Here is an 18,524-nt window from a genome sequence, read left to right as displayed (position 1 = left end):
TGAAGGAACAACATGTACAGAAGACACAGGGGAAAGTGTAATGCCGAGACAGAAAGCACCTCAAAACACCTGCAGCCAGCGGGGAGATCCACAAAAGGGGGAAGCAGAGTAAGATCCTCCAAAGCCCTGAAGGCCTGACTGGGTATTTTGGACTTTATTTACTCTAAGGGAAGATACTTAACTATTTCAAAATGGAATGTAGTATAGAGTTTTGCTTTTCAACAGACCAGTCTAGCTGCTCTCTAGAAAATGAATGATGGAAACAGATGCATGGAGACGAGATGGGAAGAAGTGAGACATTTAGGAAGAACTGATAGTATGTACCCTGCAACAAAAACATTGTGGTGGAAACTGAAGCATGTGAAAGGATTTGAGTGATGTGCAGGAGATAAAATTTACCCAATTTTAAGTCATTCATTAACCCAGAAATATCGTGCACTTACAAGATGCAGGTACTCTGCTAAGTCCACAGAACAGTGGACTAGGAAATCAATAAACAAACGTATGACAAATTCTGAAATAACTCAAATAAGAAAACAGGGATTAACTCACATTGGGGTTCTGAGGAAGTGACATTTAAACAGATCAGAAGCATGAACAAGGGTGGAAATGTTAAACTTTCTCCCCCTGATAAAAAGGTAAGGTTTAAAAGTAGAAATTAGAAGACCATATTATTCTATTTTTCCTTTGTACGTTACCTATTTTCCCCAGATACTTGTTCAAATTATTTACATTTTTAAAATGCAGCCACTTGTCAGGATGTTTTGGTGTTGGCTGCTTTGTAAAAATATTTTCATTTTGTGGTGAATCCTTTTAATCTTTATATTCAGTTCTTACTAAATTCAAAGAGAATTTTAGATATCGTTTCTGCTGTCTGTTTTCCACTTGAGGAGCACACATGGGGTCTGGTGAAGAAACAATTCCTAGTCATGGGACAGTATATGAGCAGAGCCCAGATTCCTATTTGTTATGGATGTTTTCCTGTTCTATTGGAAACTACATTAGAAACCTCAAGTCTCTTCCAACCCAGCAATTTTATAAAGTCCCAATTCAGTGGTTCTTAAACATTTCTTTGCTGTCAGGGACTCCACCTGAGAATATGATGCAGGTCTGGATCAACTTTTTTAAAAAGTATACCCCCCACACACAACTGTACCTAAATTTTCATGCAGCTCATGCCTCTCAAGTGTGAGAACTCTGACCTAATTTGTACAACATACCAAGTTCAACACATAAAACTACCTAAGGGCTATTAAAGAAAAGAGAAGCTTTAAGATACAAAGTACTATATATAAAACAGATAAACAAGGTCCTACTGTATAGCACAGGGAACTATATTCAATATCCTGTAACAAACCATAAATGGAAAGGAATATGAAAAAGAATATATATATGCATAAATGAATCACTTTGCTGTACACCAGAAACTAACACAATATTGTAAATCAACTTCAATTTTTAAAAAAAGAGAAGCTATAAGTGGGGTGATTAAAATAAATGACATTTTAAATGTTCGTTGCTATTACTACATTTTTACCCATCAAAGAAAATACATCATAATTTGTAAGCAATAGGAAAGCTGTTTTCCATTATCTTTTAGCTATTAGGCTCTTTAGCTTACTGTAGCTAAGTCTGGGGTAATAATACACTGTTTTCCTCAGTGTTCATTTCTCAAAAGCTGTGTTGGGCTTCCCTGGTGGCGCAGTGATTGAGAGTCTGCCTGCTAATGCAGGGAACACGGATTTGTGCCCCGGTCCGGTAAGATCCCACATGCTGCAGAGCGGCTGGGCCCGTGAGCAATGGCTGCTGGCTGCTGAGCCTGCGCTCCGAAAAGGGAGAGGCCACAACAGTGAGAGGCCCGCGTACCAAAAAAAAAAAAAAAAACCAAAAAAACCTATGTTAACTAAAAAGCAAAAATAGTGTAATGTTAGGTAAATTATGTCTATAATGCTTGTAGTGAAATTAACACAAGGGGCAAATTATTAGCCACTACAGAACAAGCAGTCACTGCTCTGTATTACGGACTGCATTAGTGACTCAAGAATCAAGATCTAAAGTTACAACAGAAAAAAAAGTATCAGCTGGGGTGTTCATAAAAAGAAACCTCCAGGGACTTCCCTGGTGGTTCAGTGGGTAGGATTGCGCGTGCAGGGGGCCGGGGTTCGATGCCTGGTCGGGGAACTATATCCCACATGCATGCCGCAGCTAAAGATCCTGCATGCTGCAACTAAGGCCCAGTGCAGCCAAAATAAATAAATAATTAATTTTTAAGAAAAAAGAAAGAAAAAGAAACCTCCAGTGTTAAAGATTAAAATCTGTTCTCCCCAACTGAGTGAAATATTTCGTCATCTGTATTAATGAATGCCCACAGCCCCTTCAGGAGGCCTAGAGCTTCCTCTTGGGTCTTGGTGGAGAGCTGACATCTTGTCAGGTCCCCTGCAGCTGCCATAGGAGTGGAAGCAGCTGTAGCTCCTTGTGCTCCATGTTTGCTGCTCAGGGGACCACAGCACACTGCCCCAGGGAAGCAGGGGGTGGGGTAGAGAACAGAGCCAAGAGGAGGAAAGGAACATGACAATGTACTGAGAGGGGTTCCAGCACCAGAATACCACAAATCGGACAACAGCTTAGAACAGCAGACAGTTTTCTGGGAACAAGAAGTACTGTACAAAACTGTAACTATTTTAACAGAAAAAATAACAAGCAGTCTCAGATACTTGATTACAGAATAAAAAACTTTCCAGTGCTAAAAATTGAGTTTTGAATTTATAAAGTTAGTAATGAATTGAAAGAAAGGATAGTGGCTTGGAAAACCAAGTGGAAGAAATAGCTCAAAACAAAGAAAAAAACCACAGAAACAATGAGGGGGAAAAGATGAAATTCAGAGGAGTAAGAGATAACAAGAGACAGGAGAAACAACATGTGAATGACAGGAATTCCAGAAGGAGAAAAAAACAAAATGGAGGCAAAAACAGATAAAGAATGGAAGGAAACTTTCCTGGCTTAAGATAAACTCAGTCGTGTAGTTCCCAACAGATGCTTTAAAAACACACAACCCAGGCATACGATGGTAAAAAAAAAAAATTTTAAGTACAGAGAAAAACTGCTTTGGAAAAAGAACAAGTTAGGTACAAAAGATAAAAATATGGTACCAATAGCCACACACTGCTACTGAGCACTTGAAATGTGCCAAGTACAAACTGAGATGTGCCCTAAGTGATAAAATTTAGTACATATAAAGTGAATTGCAGGGAATTCCCTGGCAGTCCAGTGTTTAGGGCTCTGCACTCTCACTGCCAAGGGCGGGTTCGATCCCTGGTGGGGGAACTAACATCCCACAAGCCTCTCGGAGCAGCCAAAAAAATATTAATAATAATTAAATTTAATTTATATTTTAAAAATTAAAATGAATTGCGAACATCAACAACAAGAACCTAAAACCTCAACTTCAAAATATGGATTACATATTGAAGTGATACTTTGGATGTGTTGAACCAATCACAATATATATTAAAGTATACTAAATTAAAATATTAAAATATTTTCCAACGCATTCTATTTACAAGGCCAGTATTAATTACCCCATTATGGGCTGAACACTGTGTCCTCAAAATTCACATGTTAAAGTCCTAACCCCCAGTACCTCAGAATGTGACCAGGTTTGGATATAGTCTTTACAGAGATAATTAAGTTAAAAATTACATAATTAAGATGGGCTGTATTCCAACATGAAGAAGGGGAAATTTGGACACAGATAAGCAGAGGGAAGACAGCCATCTATAAACCACAGAGAGAGGTCTGGAACATATGCTTTTCCTCAAGCTTCTTAGAGGGAACCAAACCTGCTGACACCTTGATGTATGACTTCTGGCCTCCAGAACTATGAGACAATAAATTGTTTAAGTAACCAAGTCTGTAGGACTTTGTTATGGTATCCCTAGCAAACTAATACACTTGTAGATATCAAAACCAGACAGACATCGCAAGATAACCCCTTAGGAATATAGACACAAAATTCCAACAAAATACTAACAAACTGAATCCAGCAACCTGTAAAAAGGATTATACACCGTGACCAAGTGAGATTTATCCTAGGAATGCTTAAGAATGCTTCAGGGTGTTTCAACATAAGAAAAGGTACTGGGGCCATCTGCAGCCACATGGATAGACCTAGAGATTATCTCACTAAGTGAAGTAAGCCAGACAAAAAAGACAAATATGATATCGCTTATATGTGGAATCTAAAAATGAAACAAAAACAAATAACTTATTTACAAAGCAGAAAGAGACTCACAGACATAGAAAACAAACTTATGGTTCCCAAAGGGGGTGTGTGTAAATTAGCAAGTTGGAATTAACATATACACACTCCTGTATATAAAACAGATAACCAAGAGAGACCTACTGTATAGCACAGGGAACTATACTCAATATTTTGTAACTGAGTCACTGTGCTGTACACCTGAAACTAATATATACTGTAAATCAACTATACTTCAATTTAATTAATTAAATTTAAAAAATCATTCACATCATAATTCTATTGGACAGCACTATTCTAACCAAATATTCATGTAAAGCAGAAGAGACCTCAATTAGGGGAAGATGAAGAATGGAGATGTCAATGATGGACCATCTTTGCACGTAAATAAACTTAAAAGGAGACAGTATGGTAGGAATTTGTAAAATATTTATACTATATGAGGATTTTTGTAAAAGGCATACTGTAAGGGAAACATAATAGTTTAGAATTTATTCTTGTCATTTTTTCCCCTTAAATGATTATTGCTTTTTGTGTCCTGTTTAAGAGAACTTTTTCCTAGCCCAAGGCCATATGGATATATTTTTTTAACTTAAAGCTCTGTTGTTTCCATCTATGTTTTTTAACATTTTGATCTACAATAAACTTGGAATTGATTTTCCAAGAGTTTTAGAATTAGTTTATCAAGTTTCACAGGCTAATTTCACTCATGAACTCACATGAAAAATTCCTAAATAAACATTAGCCAGCCAAATCCAGCAATACACAAAGCTATTTAATACAACATGACCAAGTTGGATTTATTCCAGGAATGCAACTGTAATTCATCATTTCAAAGTCAATCACTGATACTGTCACATTAACATATTGATGAAGGTAAAATATGGGTTAACTAAGAATTTTTCATGTTTCTAAGAAATACCATAAATAACAGAAGAAAAATAGACATGGATGAATTGTCTTTATACTGGCAATAGGGAAAACTTTCCTAACCCATGACTCAAACCTCATAATATAGAAAAATACACAAATACACACACACAAACAAAACAACCTAAAACTCTTATGCATGGCTAAAAATACCATAAGCTAAGCAAAATAACCAATGATAAAATGGCAAAGACAAATATTTGCAATTTATTTCCCAAAAGTGTTAATACCCTTAAGGTACAGAGAGAACTTCTAAAGAGAGAAACAAAAAGTCCAACAATCCAAAAAAGAAAATGGGCGAGTTATGGACACTTGACAGAAAAAGAAATGCCTTTAAACACAAAAAGATGCTCAACATCACCATGTAAGATAAATTAGAATTTTAAATGAAACAACATTTAAAATACCTATCACACTGGCAAAAATACAAAAGTTTGATAACAAACCCACTTGGAGAGGCTGTAGATCAGCAGACACTCTCAGATACTGTTTGTGGAAATATTAAATGGTTCAACCCCTATGACCAAGAAAGTGAAAAGACGCCTGCAGAGGCTATCCATTGCAGCACAACCCAACTGCCTATCACTAGAGATCCAGTTGAGTAAACTTTGACGGATCCACCTAATGAAGTATTATGCCTTAAACCAAGGAAGCCAAAGACCACTGAAATTGTGTCAAGAAAGGAACCAATCTGAAAGGCTCCCACTGGCCAAAAATTGAATAATTGGAGCATCAAAGAGAATAAAACCTACAGTGGATTAAAGCACATCCTATATGTTAAAATCCATGACCTCATAATGATACCAGAAAAATTAGTGTCTAAGGATTCAATTCATTATGCTGGATGTGGATAAATATTAAAAAAGGAATCAAAAACGTAACCTGCCTTTTATAAAGTACATCTTAGAGTAATCAAATGATTAACAAAGAAAATTTCCTCTCTACAGAAGTACACCTGCTAATAATTGAGAATATTGAATTAAAATATCACTGATCTGGAAACAATCAACAAAACAATGCATTTAGAGAACGAACATCAACAGCTGCTAACATCACAAAGAAGGAACACCAACCAATATGTGCCTCTGGCAGGAGTACAGAGCACCTCCCATGCAGTATTTCAAAATAAAATCTCAAGGGAATCAGGACACCCTGTAGAGGATAACTACCATTTTACAGAAAATGCAGAGGACAGAGATTCAAACACCACCATGGGAATGCAGTCAGAAAAACTCAGTGTGGAGAAGGAAACCTACGTGACACACAACCTGATTTGTTCAAAGAAAAGACTTTTAAGAATAGAGAACCTTTAGATTATCACTGTCTAATAAGGTAGCCTCTTGTCATACTTGACATGTGGCTGGTACAAACTGAGATGTGCTATAAAATAAGCACACGCTGGATTTTGAAAACTTAGTTTAAAAAAAAAGCATGAAAAATATAACTTAACAATTTACTGGGGGAAAAAAAAACTTATTGGGGGACTTCCCTGGTGGCGGGCGCAGTGGTTAAGAATCTGCCTGCCAATGCAGGGGACACGGGTGCGAGCCCTGGTCCGGGAAGATCCCACATGCCGCAGAGCAACTAAGCCTGTGCGCCACAACTACTGAGCCCGCGCTCCTCAACAAGAGAAGCCACTGCAATGAGAAGCCCGAGCAACGAAGAGTAGCCCCCGCTCACCGCAACTAGAGAAAGCCTGCGTACAGCAATGAAGACCCAACGCAGCCAAAAATTTTATAAAATAATTATAAAAATTTATTATATGATGAAGTGATTATTTTGGGTCTATTTTAGATATATAACATGTTAAACTAAATTATTAAAGTGAACTATGTTTCTTTTTATCAGAAAATGTAAAATTATGTGGCTTGCATTATATTTCTGTTGGACAGTGCTGCTCTGTCTTAAAACATAACTTAAGAGATATATATCTACTAAACATATAATGACCTTGTTCGGATCCCAAATCAAACCAACCAGCTATATAAAAATATTTATTACACAATCGGGTACATTTGAACACTGGGTATTTGATGATATCAAGGAATTATTATTTCTTTAGGTGTGATAATGGTATTGAGGTTATATTTTAAAAGTCCTTAGAAATACAAACAAATAGTTAAAATAAGCCAGGCTGGTCTTAGATGAACCTGGTTCTCCCTTTGCCCAGTCTTTTGTCTTCCACAGAATCTTTGCTCAGGGCAACTAATTAGGGGAAGGGGCCCTGGCAGAGGACTGTCCCTGTCAGACAGACCTGAGTTCCAGTCCCAACTGTGTCCCTAGGACACATCTGCATGATGGGAATACAATACCTCCTTGTACACCGGTGACGAGCACATGATTAGAAAATGTAGTCAAAAACCTAGCTCTGTGTGTGGATCCAGTAAGGGTCAATTAATGTGTTTCTACAAAGAGCCTGAGAGCCAGAGCTCAGACTGGAGAGGGCAGGTTGGTGGGAAAGTCACCTCTGTGGAAGGAGGCCCCCTCCCATTTCTGTACCCCCTTCAGGGACCTACTCCAAAGGGCACGCACCACATGTCTCCACTCTCCCTTAGTTTGGGTCATATTCAAGGAGTAACTCTCCTAATGAATCCTTCCCCTTAAATCAAATCACATTTTTATTCGAGTTATTTTATGTTTAAAGGAGCCTTGTAAAAATACTCAAGTGAAAACCAGCCACCTGACAGTTAAAACAAAAACAAAAAGCAAATACTACAAAAAGAATGTTACTAAAAGACAAAAATAAAAAGGAGACCATATTATGGAAATCATAAAACTAATTAATTTACAGAAATGCATATAGGAAGATGAGATCCCCAAGGGAAACGCTGGACCTGCTTAACACCAGTTATAAAGCAGTCTCTCTCAATGTTCATTAAGCGCAGAAATTTACTCACTTGAAAATGAAGAAATCTTGTCTAAAAATTAGCACTGAAAACATCATTTTTCACTGACAGAAGACCCTGACATTTTTGTCTAACCGGAGAACTCGAGGTATTTTCATTCTTACTAGAAATTCAGAAATAGTTAACTTTTAAAAACGTGACTAAAAGTAAGAGTGAGAATTATATTAAGATCGATAGTTTCGATGATGTCCTTCACTAAAAGATTATTTGCAGCCTTCCACTCTCCGGGTTCCACGAGGGTCCGACCAGCCGAGGCCCGCCCCTAACGTCCGCCGCCCGGGGCCCCTCCCCCACCTCCAACGCCGCCCGCCCCAGGCGGTTCCGGGAAGCGGCCGCTCGTGGGCCCCCCGGAGCCTCGAGAACACTTCTGAAGCATGCTGGCTCTTCAGGGCCTCAGGGGAAAAAAACTGCCGCGAAGGGCGTCCCGCGGGACGCGCCGGTGGCTTGGGAAGGGGTCGGGGGGGCTCGCCTGGGCCTGGGGTTGTCTGGCGGGAACCTGTGGGGGTCCTCCGAGAGACCCTTTAAGGTACAGATTAACGGGGAAGGGCTGCAACCCCCCAGCGATTCCGTAAGAGACCGGGGCCCAGGGCCGGTCGGGTCCCCGAGACTCGCGCGGCCTCCCCCAGGCCGCGCGGCACCGCCTTCCGTGAGCCACGCGGGAACAGGGCGGCGGAGGCGCGGCGCAAGCGCCGGCAGCGTCCAGAAGTTTCTTGGGCGCAGTGAAGAATCAGCAAAAGTACGTTCAAAGATAAAAGCAGCACAGGACAAGGAAAAAGAAACGGCCGAATTAAGTTCGCTTAGCAGAAGTGTGGTCATCAGGCAAAGACAACGAGAACCAAGGAGTTTCAGCCATAATACAGACACGATACCTCTAAAAGCAGGAGACAAATGTAGACACGGGCTCAGGGCACACACGCCGCACGGAGAGAAAGAAAAGGCCGCAAAGCTCCAAAGTGGAGGGTCGGCGAGCGGGAACGTGGGAGGGGGGAGGAGTCAGGTACCCAACCAGTCTTGTGCAACTCGCGGACGCGTTCAGCCACGTGGAAGTACCGCTTTCATTTTAAAATGAACACCCTCGCACGGTCGCCTGGTTTTCTCACCCTACTCCTGGCAGGGGCGCTCGCCTCTGCTCCCTCAGGAGTCCGCACGAGGCTCTCCTTCCCTTCGTCGCTTCGGACTCGGCCTCTCCGACCCCAATCTCAGCCCCGCGGTCCAGTCCCGGAACGTAAGGCCCTTGACCTCAGACCCACCTCCCCTAAGCCCAAAGCTTAGCCTCGCGGTCCCCACCCTCAGTGGGCCGGGTCCCCGCGTTCAGTACCCAGTCGGTCCCCGGCTGTATGGTCTCTGACCTCACATCCCACCTCCTCCGACCCCAAATCTCAGCCCCCCAGTCGCCAACCCCCAGTAGGCCTAGTCCCGAATCGGTCCCGGGTGTGCGGGCCTTCACCTCCGATCCCGCCTCCCGACCCCCAAATCTCATCCCCTCGGTCCTCCATGCTAGGGGCCCCATTCCCCGGCCGCTCCCCGGTATGCGGGCCTCGGACACGCCGCCCGTCCCACCCCTCACCTCGGGCTCCAAGTCTCCACGCCCCCGCTTTTCTTCACATCCGGTACCTCGGTCGTCCCTCTGAGCACCTAGAGGAGGGTGGAACGCGGGGGACTTGGCAGTTGTAGCTGAGGCAGTTGAGACTTGTTTACCATCACTATGGAAACCCCTGGCAGCGCGCCCCGGGAGAGGGCCCCCCGGAGAGGCGGGGTCAGGCGCGCTGCGGGCCCGAGGCCACAACTCACGTCCGTCGAGCGCACGCGGCGCTTCCGGAAGACCTTCGGCTCTCGGAGTGCCCTGCCCTCCCTCGGCCCTGCGCCCAAGAACAAGGGAACAGCAGCCCCAGGAACCCGCGACCCCGGCCCGCTCCCGGCTGCCAGCGTAACCGCGGGCCGGTTTCCCTGCATAACCCTACCTTTTTCTCCAAGAAGACGCGGCGTACTCCCACTTCCAAGACGGAGCCGGAAAAACGCAAAGACCACGGCGGGGCGGGGTCTCTGAGGCGGTCGTGTGTGGGCGGGGCCGGGAGGGCGCATTGTGACGCTCCCGAAGCGGAGCCCGGGATTGGCCGGCCAGGAGTAGGGCGGGGCCAGGGCCTGAGGAGCGGAGGCGCTGCGGGAAGGGGAGGGGTGGGACGTGGGCGAGCCCTGGTCGGGGGAGGGGAGGAATTGTGGGGCACGGCTGAACCTCTAAGGCTACTGACTGGGAGAGTCCCCCAAACAGTGAGCCCAAAGGACGCCTGGATTGAAGACCAGGGTGACAGAAGAAAATGAGAGTCATTTCGGGACGAGAGTGAAGAAAGAGGGAAGAGAACATCGGAGACCGATAAAGGCGGCTCCGAGGGCAGGGTTTAGGGAGGGATTAGCAGGTTGACTGAGGTTGCTTACGTGACTATCTCTTGGGCTGAGAAGCCCCAAGGTTTCTGAAGGTGACCCTCAAGACGCCGAGGCAATGCACAGTGTTCAGTCAGAGCCCCTGAGCCGACTGGCTGGATGGTAGCTGAAATGGCTACCCTCCCTGAGGCAGTGGAACAGATTCTTTAATGTGTTCTGGGATTAATAATTCTTACCATTTTATTTTTGGAGTCTCCATAAAGAGGAAGATATAAAGGCACTCATCATTGGTGAAGCAAAAGATTATTTTTAAAATCACCAGTTAAATTAAAGGGGTGCTTGGAATAGGGCCAGATTATGAATGGGCGACTATAGTAAAGGAAGGAGCAGTTTGTCAAAAGAAGCTGATTCCAGGAAAAAAAAAAATGGGAAGAGTAAAAGGAGGAGGTGGAAATGTACTAGAAAACTGATGAGGCATAATTTCAGAAAACAGGTCCTACAAGGTATTCATAAGAAACCCAACTGACTCCATCACAACTCAGGCTGTAGAAAAGTCTGTTTCTGGAGAGAAAATGCAAGTAGCTAATCTGAGGCAAATATTCAAATTATACCCCTACCCAAAAAAATGACTTAAGAATTTAGGGACTGAAACCAGGTCCAAGAAGGAATGTTCATGCAATCCACTAAGAGGGCCTCTGAGCCATGGGGGCTTTTTGATCCCCTCAGCAAGTCTGACAGTTCTCCAGCATTCAGAAATGATGCAATAATCTTTGAGGCCTTCTTTAATGAAAGAGTGGGGCTTTGGCCTGATGATGAGCCTGCCCCTGCTCCTAGGGAGTCCACTGCAGTATCTTTTGCCGGTGAGCACCACCAGCACGGTCACATGTCGGCACTCTTCCACAGTAAGGGTTGGGATAGCTCAGACTGGTGCCACAGGTCCCAGACCTTTTCCACAGATAGCCATCTCATCTCACCAACTGGGGGATGCTTACGCACACCTGGTCCACTTGGACTACCTCCTCAGCTGTGGGGCTTTAGAGGCCTCCACCTTTTCTTTTCACCTCTGTGCCCGCAGAAGTGTCTCATCTAAGCTCTGAAATCGAAAAAGACACATTTGTTTGATTCTTAAGAGTACCTGCACAGAGGTGCACCTCTACCGTCTGGTTTAAAAACAGTTGAGGGCGGGCTTCCCTGGTGGCGCAGTGGTTGAGAATCCGCCTGCCGATGCAGGGGACACGGGTTCATGCCCCGGTCTGGGAAGATCCCACATGCCGCGGAGCAGCTAGGCCCGTGAGCCATGGCTGCTGAGCCTGCGCATCCGGAGCCTGTGCTCCGCAACGGGAGAGGGCACAATAGTGAGAGGCCCGCATACCGCAAAAAACAAAACAAAACAGTTGAGGGACTTCCCTAGTGGTCCAATGGCTAAGACTCTGCCCTCCCAATGCAGGAGGCCCAGGTTCAATTCCTGGTCAGGGAACTAGATCCCACATGCTGCAACTAAAAAAAAAAAAAAAAAAAAAAAAATCCCGCGAAGGTCCCGCGTGCCTCAACAAAGACCTGACACAGCCAAATAAATAAATAAATATTTAAAAAATAAAGTGAAGTAAAACAATTGAATTCAACACAAATGAAAATCACCCCAAGATGTATCCTCTTATAGATTGACCTGCCTGCTTATTTCCTGTTGTTAATATAAATAGATTATCACAGATTTAGTACCTTTTAATAAGTATTCTAAGTTTTAAAAAATAAGCTCGTCTCTGGAAACCACTCGTCCACAACAAATGGTACAGAGGTTCGTATGGTCTAGAATTTTACACCTGGTATCCCTTGAAAGAACAATTTGCTCTTTAAGCTTTGATACCCCCCCCCCTTCTTTAGGCTCTTACTCAAAATCATGTTATCTGTCAAATAGCAGTGACAATAACAATAGTGAATATGTATTGCACCTTCACTGTGCTTTGCACTGTTAGGAGTACTTAATCTCATTTAAGCATCATAGCAACCCACCAGTAGATGTTACTATTATCATCCATTTAGTAGAAGGATACTGAGGTAGAGTTGTTAAGGTAACCTAAAGTCACTCAGCTTGTGGATAGCAGGTCTCGCCACTGGGCTAAAGCACTCTATTTCCAGGATCTTGCACTCTTTAAACTGCTGCACTCTCAAGTGCAGTGAGAGATAGGTCTTTCAGGCTGGCTCCCAAGCCCCTTCTCTGCCTCCCTTTTCCATCTGAAAGAAGGAATGAAGTGAGAAAACAATTGAACTGCCCAGCCACAGTATAGGTCCAGTCCAAATGTAATGATTCTCCTTTGGTTCTGTAGTAGCCAGAGATGAAGGTTAAGATAATCTAGGTGAGATGCCAGCAGGCTCAGCGGTCACAGCCTTGTGTGATTAATTTTCTTGACTAATATAGAAAAATGTACCTTTGAAGCAGCACCAATGCTTATTCAAGAAATAAGTCAAAATAGCCAGGACATGGAAGCAACCTAAGCGTCCATCGACAGACGAATGGATACAGAAGATGTGGCACATATATACAATGGAATATTAGCCATAAAAAGAAACGAGATTGAGTTATTTGTAGTGAGGTGGATGGACCTAGAGTCTGTCATACAGTGAAGTAAGTCAGAAAGAGAAAAACAAATACCATATGCTAATACATATATATGGAATCTAAGAAGAAAAAAAAGGTCATGAAGAACCTAGGGGCAAGACAGGAATAAAGACACAGACCTCCCAGATAATGGACTTGAGGATATGGGGAGAGGGAAGGGTAAGCTGGGATGAAGTGAGAGAGTAACATTGACATATATACACTACCAAATGTAAAGTAGATAGGTAGTTGGAAGCAGCTGCGTAACACAGGGAGATCAGCTTGGTGCTTTGTGACCACCTAGAGGGGTGTGATAGGGAGGGTGGGAGGGAGATGCAAGAGGGAGGGGATATGGGGATATAGGTATGCATATAGCTGATTCACTTTGTTATACAGCAGAAACTAACAACATTGTAAAGCAATTATACTCCAATAAAGATGTTAAAAAAAAAAAAAAGTCACCACCACAGATGTCTAGACCCCTGGGTTATTTGCAGTTCTTTTAAGATACTTTTCAGTTCTTTCAAACAGCACCTAGTGTTAAACAGTAAAAGAGAGGTTATGGCACCTAATTAGTTTGATGGTTACTTGCTTGAATTGGTTTCTTTGCCTCACCAAAGACTGAAGGGGGACTGGGTAGTACTGGGCAGTGTTGTGTGGCTGCCCTTACTTTGACCATTTCCACATCAGGCCTGGCCAGCAACAAGGCCTGACTTAAGCTATGTCTAGCTCTGTCACCATGCTGGGCTGTCCCCCTTTAGCCCGATAATGGGCTTTCCCAACCAAAAATATGTACATTTAGGCTCCTTCACTTCTGCAGGGGCCTCAGGAGAGGCAGAAAACTTCATTTACATCAAGATGTGCTATTATATGTCAATTATATCTCAATAAAACTAGAAAAAAAAAAGATGTGCTGGGTGCAGGGCAGCTTGCAGCTTTTCTCTTTCTCTCTCACTAACCTCCATTTTATAGAAATTATGGAATATTTAAAATATGCAGAAAATTACAGATATTGTAAAAAAATCTAAGAGACATTGCCATTTGATATATTGACTACTTCCTTTCATTGTTTTTGGACCAAAAATTACAGATAAACCAGTGTCTGAGATGTTTTTCAACTCTTCAACTCTTTAAAAAGCAATGACTTGAATTCCCTGGTAGTCCAATGGTTAAGACCTTGCACTTCCACTGCAGGGGGGGCACAAGTTCAATCCCTGGTGGGGGAACTAAGATCCCACGTGCCCTGCGGTGCAGCCAAAAAAATAGCAATTACTATAATACAATTTTTGGCTGTGTTGGGTCTTTCTTGCTGCACGCAGGCTTTCTCTAGTTGCGGCGAGCGGGGGCTACTCTTCGTTGTGGTGCATGGGGTTCTCATTGTGGTGGCTTCTGGTTGTGCAGAGCACGGGCTCTTGGCATGTGGACTTCAGTAGTTGCAGCATGTAGGCTCAGTAGTTGTGGCATGCGGGCTTAGTTGCTCTGCGACATGTGGGATCTTCCCAGACCAGGGATCGAACTGGTGTCTCCTGCATTGGCAGGCAGATTCTTAACCACTGCACCACCAGGGAAGTCCTATAATACAACTTTGGAATGATGAAATATTTCAAAATTTGAGAAAAATTTTGAAGATAATATGTACATACAGTCAGTGTGGAGTAATGAAGTCCTGAGAGCAGAAAAGTAACAAAATGTGTAGTCCATTTACATACTTTTTTAAAGAATATTGCTTCCTGTAGTAAAGATTGTGTGGGTAGGTGTGTGCTATCTTGATCCAGTTTTGAGGCCCTAGCTAGAAGCTGGTCAGTTCCTCTTCTTGAACAGCCCATTAAGTCCATACCACCAAACACCACCCTTATTGGGCTCTCACACTCTGGGGCCATCATATGCTCACCCTAATTGCCCCAGGACTAGATATCAGACAACCAGGGACAGCCCCTGTGTCCCAGAACCTTCTGAAATTATTCAAATTAGCAAGTCCTACACCTGTTTGCTCTCTTTCCTTCCAGCAAAACCACAATAAAGATGCTTGCCCATAGTTCCCTCTTGCTCTGCTGTGTGACTGACCTGGTGCTTTCCTTGAGTGGCCATGGGTGGCATGCTGTGTTCTCCCCCGAGAGCTGTGAGTACAAAACACTGTAAAACTCTTTCTGTTTTTTTTCTCTAGATCTGCATCTGACGGAGCCATGCCTCATCGGAGGTAATATGGTTAAAACAATTACTTCTCACTGTGCCTTCTAGTTCAAAACCATCATGGCTGTGTAGGTGGGAGGGAGCCTGGCACTAAATTCCACACATCTGTGCCCCAGTGCCCCTGAATACTAGCACCTTCTGGGGAGCAGCCCTTCCTGCCTCTGGTTCTTCACAGCAGAGTTTGTGCTCCCCAAGGGCCAATGGGCAAGGAGGCCAGGGACAGCAAGTGATTCCTGTTTTAAAAAAATATAAATTTATTTATTTTTGGCTGCATTGGGTCTTTGCTTAAAAATTCATAACAGAAAATATTTATTCAATATTAAGCACAATGATATTTAGTACAAGTGAATGCTGGTACAGACTTTTTTTGTGTCTTGATATTTCAGCTTATCTTTTTTTTAAAACATCTTTATTGGAGTATAATTGTTTTACAATGGTGGGTTAGTTTCTGCTGTATAACAAAGTGAATCAGCTATATGTATATGTATATCTCCATATCTCCTCCCTCTTGCGTATCCCTCCTACCCCCTCCCATCCCACCCCACCCCACCCCTCTAGGTGGTCACAAAGCACCGAGCTGATCTTGCATTGGGTCTTCGTTGCTGCGTGTGGGCTTTCTCTAGTTGAGGCTAGTGGGGGCTACTCTTTGTGGCAGTACGCAGACCTCTCATTGCAGTGGCTTCCCTTTGTTGCAGAGCACGGGCTCTAGGTGTGTGTGGGCTTCAGTAGTTGTGGCACGTGGGCTCAGTAGTTGTGGCTCGTGGGCTCTAGAGCACAGGCTCAGCTGTTGTGGCGCACGGGCTTAGTTGCTCCGCGGCATGTGGGATCTTCCCAGACCAGGGCTCAAACCTGTGTCCCCTGCATTGGCAAGTGGATTCTTAACCACTGCGCCACCAGGGAAGTCCCTTGGCCAGTGATTCTTGAGCCTCACTCCATGTGGGAAAGAGGTTAGGATAGGACAGAAATGTGGGCCCAGGCCATGTGGGTTGCAGTCCTCCTTCTGAGAGCTCAATAAATGCTAAGCATTTTCATTACCTATGTTTTTGTCGGAAGTTTGGTTTTCTATCACTTGGGATTTATTAAGCAGCAATGTGTCCTAACATTTTCATTTGACCACTTTATGAAAAGATAAACCCCAAGTTTTATCCTGGAAAAATGGAACAAATTTGAGATCTTTATCCTCATAATAGGAGAGCTCAATAACGTTGACTTTGAAAGTTTCTGACCTACAACAGATGAAAAAGGGGGATTGGAGTTTGTAAGTTAACAATCAGTTGACTAAAGTGGTTTGATGTGTGGGTGGTAATGAGAAAGACAGAGGAAAAAAAGAGAGAGAGAGAGAAGGAAAGGATAGGACTTATTCCTCTTCTGTATAGTGAAAGAGAAACCAAAACTTTCCTGCATCACAGACAGCCTCATATCAGGAATCATTAAAACTACCTGAACTCTTGCTCTTGTCAGGGTATCCCAACAGGCAGGCCACATCAGATGCTATAAAGAAACCAGGGGGACTTCCCTGGTGGAGCAGTGGTTAAGAATCTGCCTGCCAATGCAGGGGACACGGGTTCGAGCCCTGGTTGGGGAGGATCCCACATGCCGCGGAGCGGCTGGGCCCGTGAGCCATGGCCGCTGAGCCTGCGCGTCTGGAGCCCGTGCTCTGCAAAGGGAGAGGCCACAGCAGTGAGAGGCCTGCGTACTGCAAAAAAAAAAAAAAAAAAAAAAAAAGCTAAGTCTCTAATTTCTTATGTTCACTGTACTAAAGCTGAACTATGAGCCATAGTCAAAGATTTTCCCGAAGTAACTGAGGATCCCCAGAGATTTGCTGAGGAATTTAATATAGTCATTCAAACTTATCAACTGGGCTTCTCTGACTTATATCAACTAATTCATATCCTCGTCAGTAAAAGCCAGGCCCACACTGAATGAAAACTGCCAATTGAGATGATCCTGAGAAATCTTTAGAATTACAACCTGGGGACAAAGAAACCCCTGTTGCCTTATTATCAGGCTCATGGAATCACCGAGTGACACCATTTGGCAATTCTTAGAACTTTCCCAAAACGAGTTGATCAGAATAAGATTCAAGCTTGTATCCACAAGCCCAATGAGCTCATGCATGATTATTACAGCCAGCTCCAAATCGTCTTTAAAGAAAATTCTGGTCTTCCTTTGGATGCTGGATCGACTTGAGTGGCCTTTAAATCTATGTTCATTAACAGGCTGAACTGAGATCTTTCTCTTCTAGTTAAAAGCACCAGGATATAATGGGAAATTATGTCCACTATAGATTTAGTTAGTTTAGAAACCCAACTCACCCAAACCCTAGATGATTCAACTTAAAGGAAGACTACTAAAATTCTTAATCTTCAATTCCAGAATTGGAGGCCTCTAAACAAAACCAAAACCCTTCTGGTCTCCATCATAATTTCTAAAAGCTAGGACACTGGAAAAATTACTGCTACAAATTTCAGCACTCCAAGCACCTTCAGTCCTCTAACCAGCCTTACCAATGTCCTCCTCATCCTCAAGGACTCTGAGGGACTATAGGGGATTTCCCCAGTTCTTTCTCTTAATTGACTTGAAGAAACTACTCTTTAGATTGGGGACAAAACTCTTTCTGTCCTTTTTGCACCAGAGGTACACTCTTGGTGCTCAGTCCCACTACCATTAAAAAGCCCCTGCCTCAGAGTACTAAAATGCTACAAATAGTGGGGGTCTCTAATAAACCTCAACAGGGCTTTTTGGGGTGTTTTTGTTTTTTTGCGTTATGCAGGCCTTTCACTGTTGTGGCCTCTCCCGTTGCGGAGCACAGGCTCCGGACGCGCAGGCTCAGCGGCCATGGCTCACTGGCCCAGCCGCTCCGCGGCATGTGGGATCTTCCCGGACCGGGGCACGAACCCGCGTCCCCTGCATCGGCAGGCGGATTCTCAACCACTGTGCCACCAGGGAAGCCCATCAACAGGTTTTTATCTCTAAAACTATCCCCTTTTGCTTAGGCCCTCTAAGAGGTACTCACTGTTTTTTCCTTTGTTCCTCCACCTCTATTTATTTGTTGACCCAAGATATCTTAGAAAAATAACATGCTGGAATTTCTTTCTCCCAAAAGGGACAAACAATTCTAGAATTTGAGAGCAGCAACCAAAATAGCCAATTAGGTGAATCAAATGGCCCTTCAACAGCTTTTTTTTTTCTCCATCTCTGACACTGGAGTTAATTCGAAGAACACTAATCATTTGTCCCTATTCAGTCAGCTACCACTCTCCTT

The 18,524-nt window shown here is 43.5% G+C and overlaps 1 protein-coding gene across 13 annotated transcripts in view; it reads right to left on the bottom strand.

Annotated features, from left to right (window-relative positions):
• The window catches only part of HNRNPF (heterogeneous nuclear ribonucleoprotein F), an 85,279-nt gene extending 74,653 nt beyond the window's left edge, over nt 1-10,626 (bottom strand). For 9 of the 13 annotated variants that reach the window (XR_010838986.1, XR_010838987.1, XR_010838982.1 and 6 more), the window contains exons 1-2: nt 10,056-10,139; nt 9,662-9,729 (exon numbers count right to left, since the gene is read on the bottom strand). The gene's annotated coding sequence lies outside the window, so the exon portion shown is untranslated. Of the gene's footprint in view, nt 1-8,963; nt 9,188-9,661; nt 9,730-10,055 lie in introns of those variants that run through there. The other 4 variants (XM_059055082.2, XM_059055083.2, XM_067025636.1 and 1 more) reach the window with 4 other exon arrangements.
• Between the last annotated feature and the right edge of the window lie 7,898 nt (nt 10,627-18,524).

Source organism: Kogia breviceps, chromosome 2 (genome assembly GCF_026419965.1).
Source record: "Kogia breviceps isolate mKogBre1 chromosome 2, mKogBre1 haplotype 1, whole genome shotgun sequence".
Lineage (NCBI taxonomy): Eukaryota > Metazoa > Chordata > Mammalia > Artiodactyla > Physeteridae > Kogia > Kogia breviceps.
The sequence above is the reverse complement of the archived record's forward strand: the minus strand, read 5'-3'. Positions and strand labels throughout refer to the sequence as shown.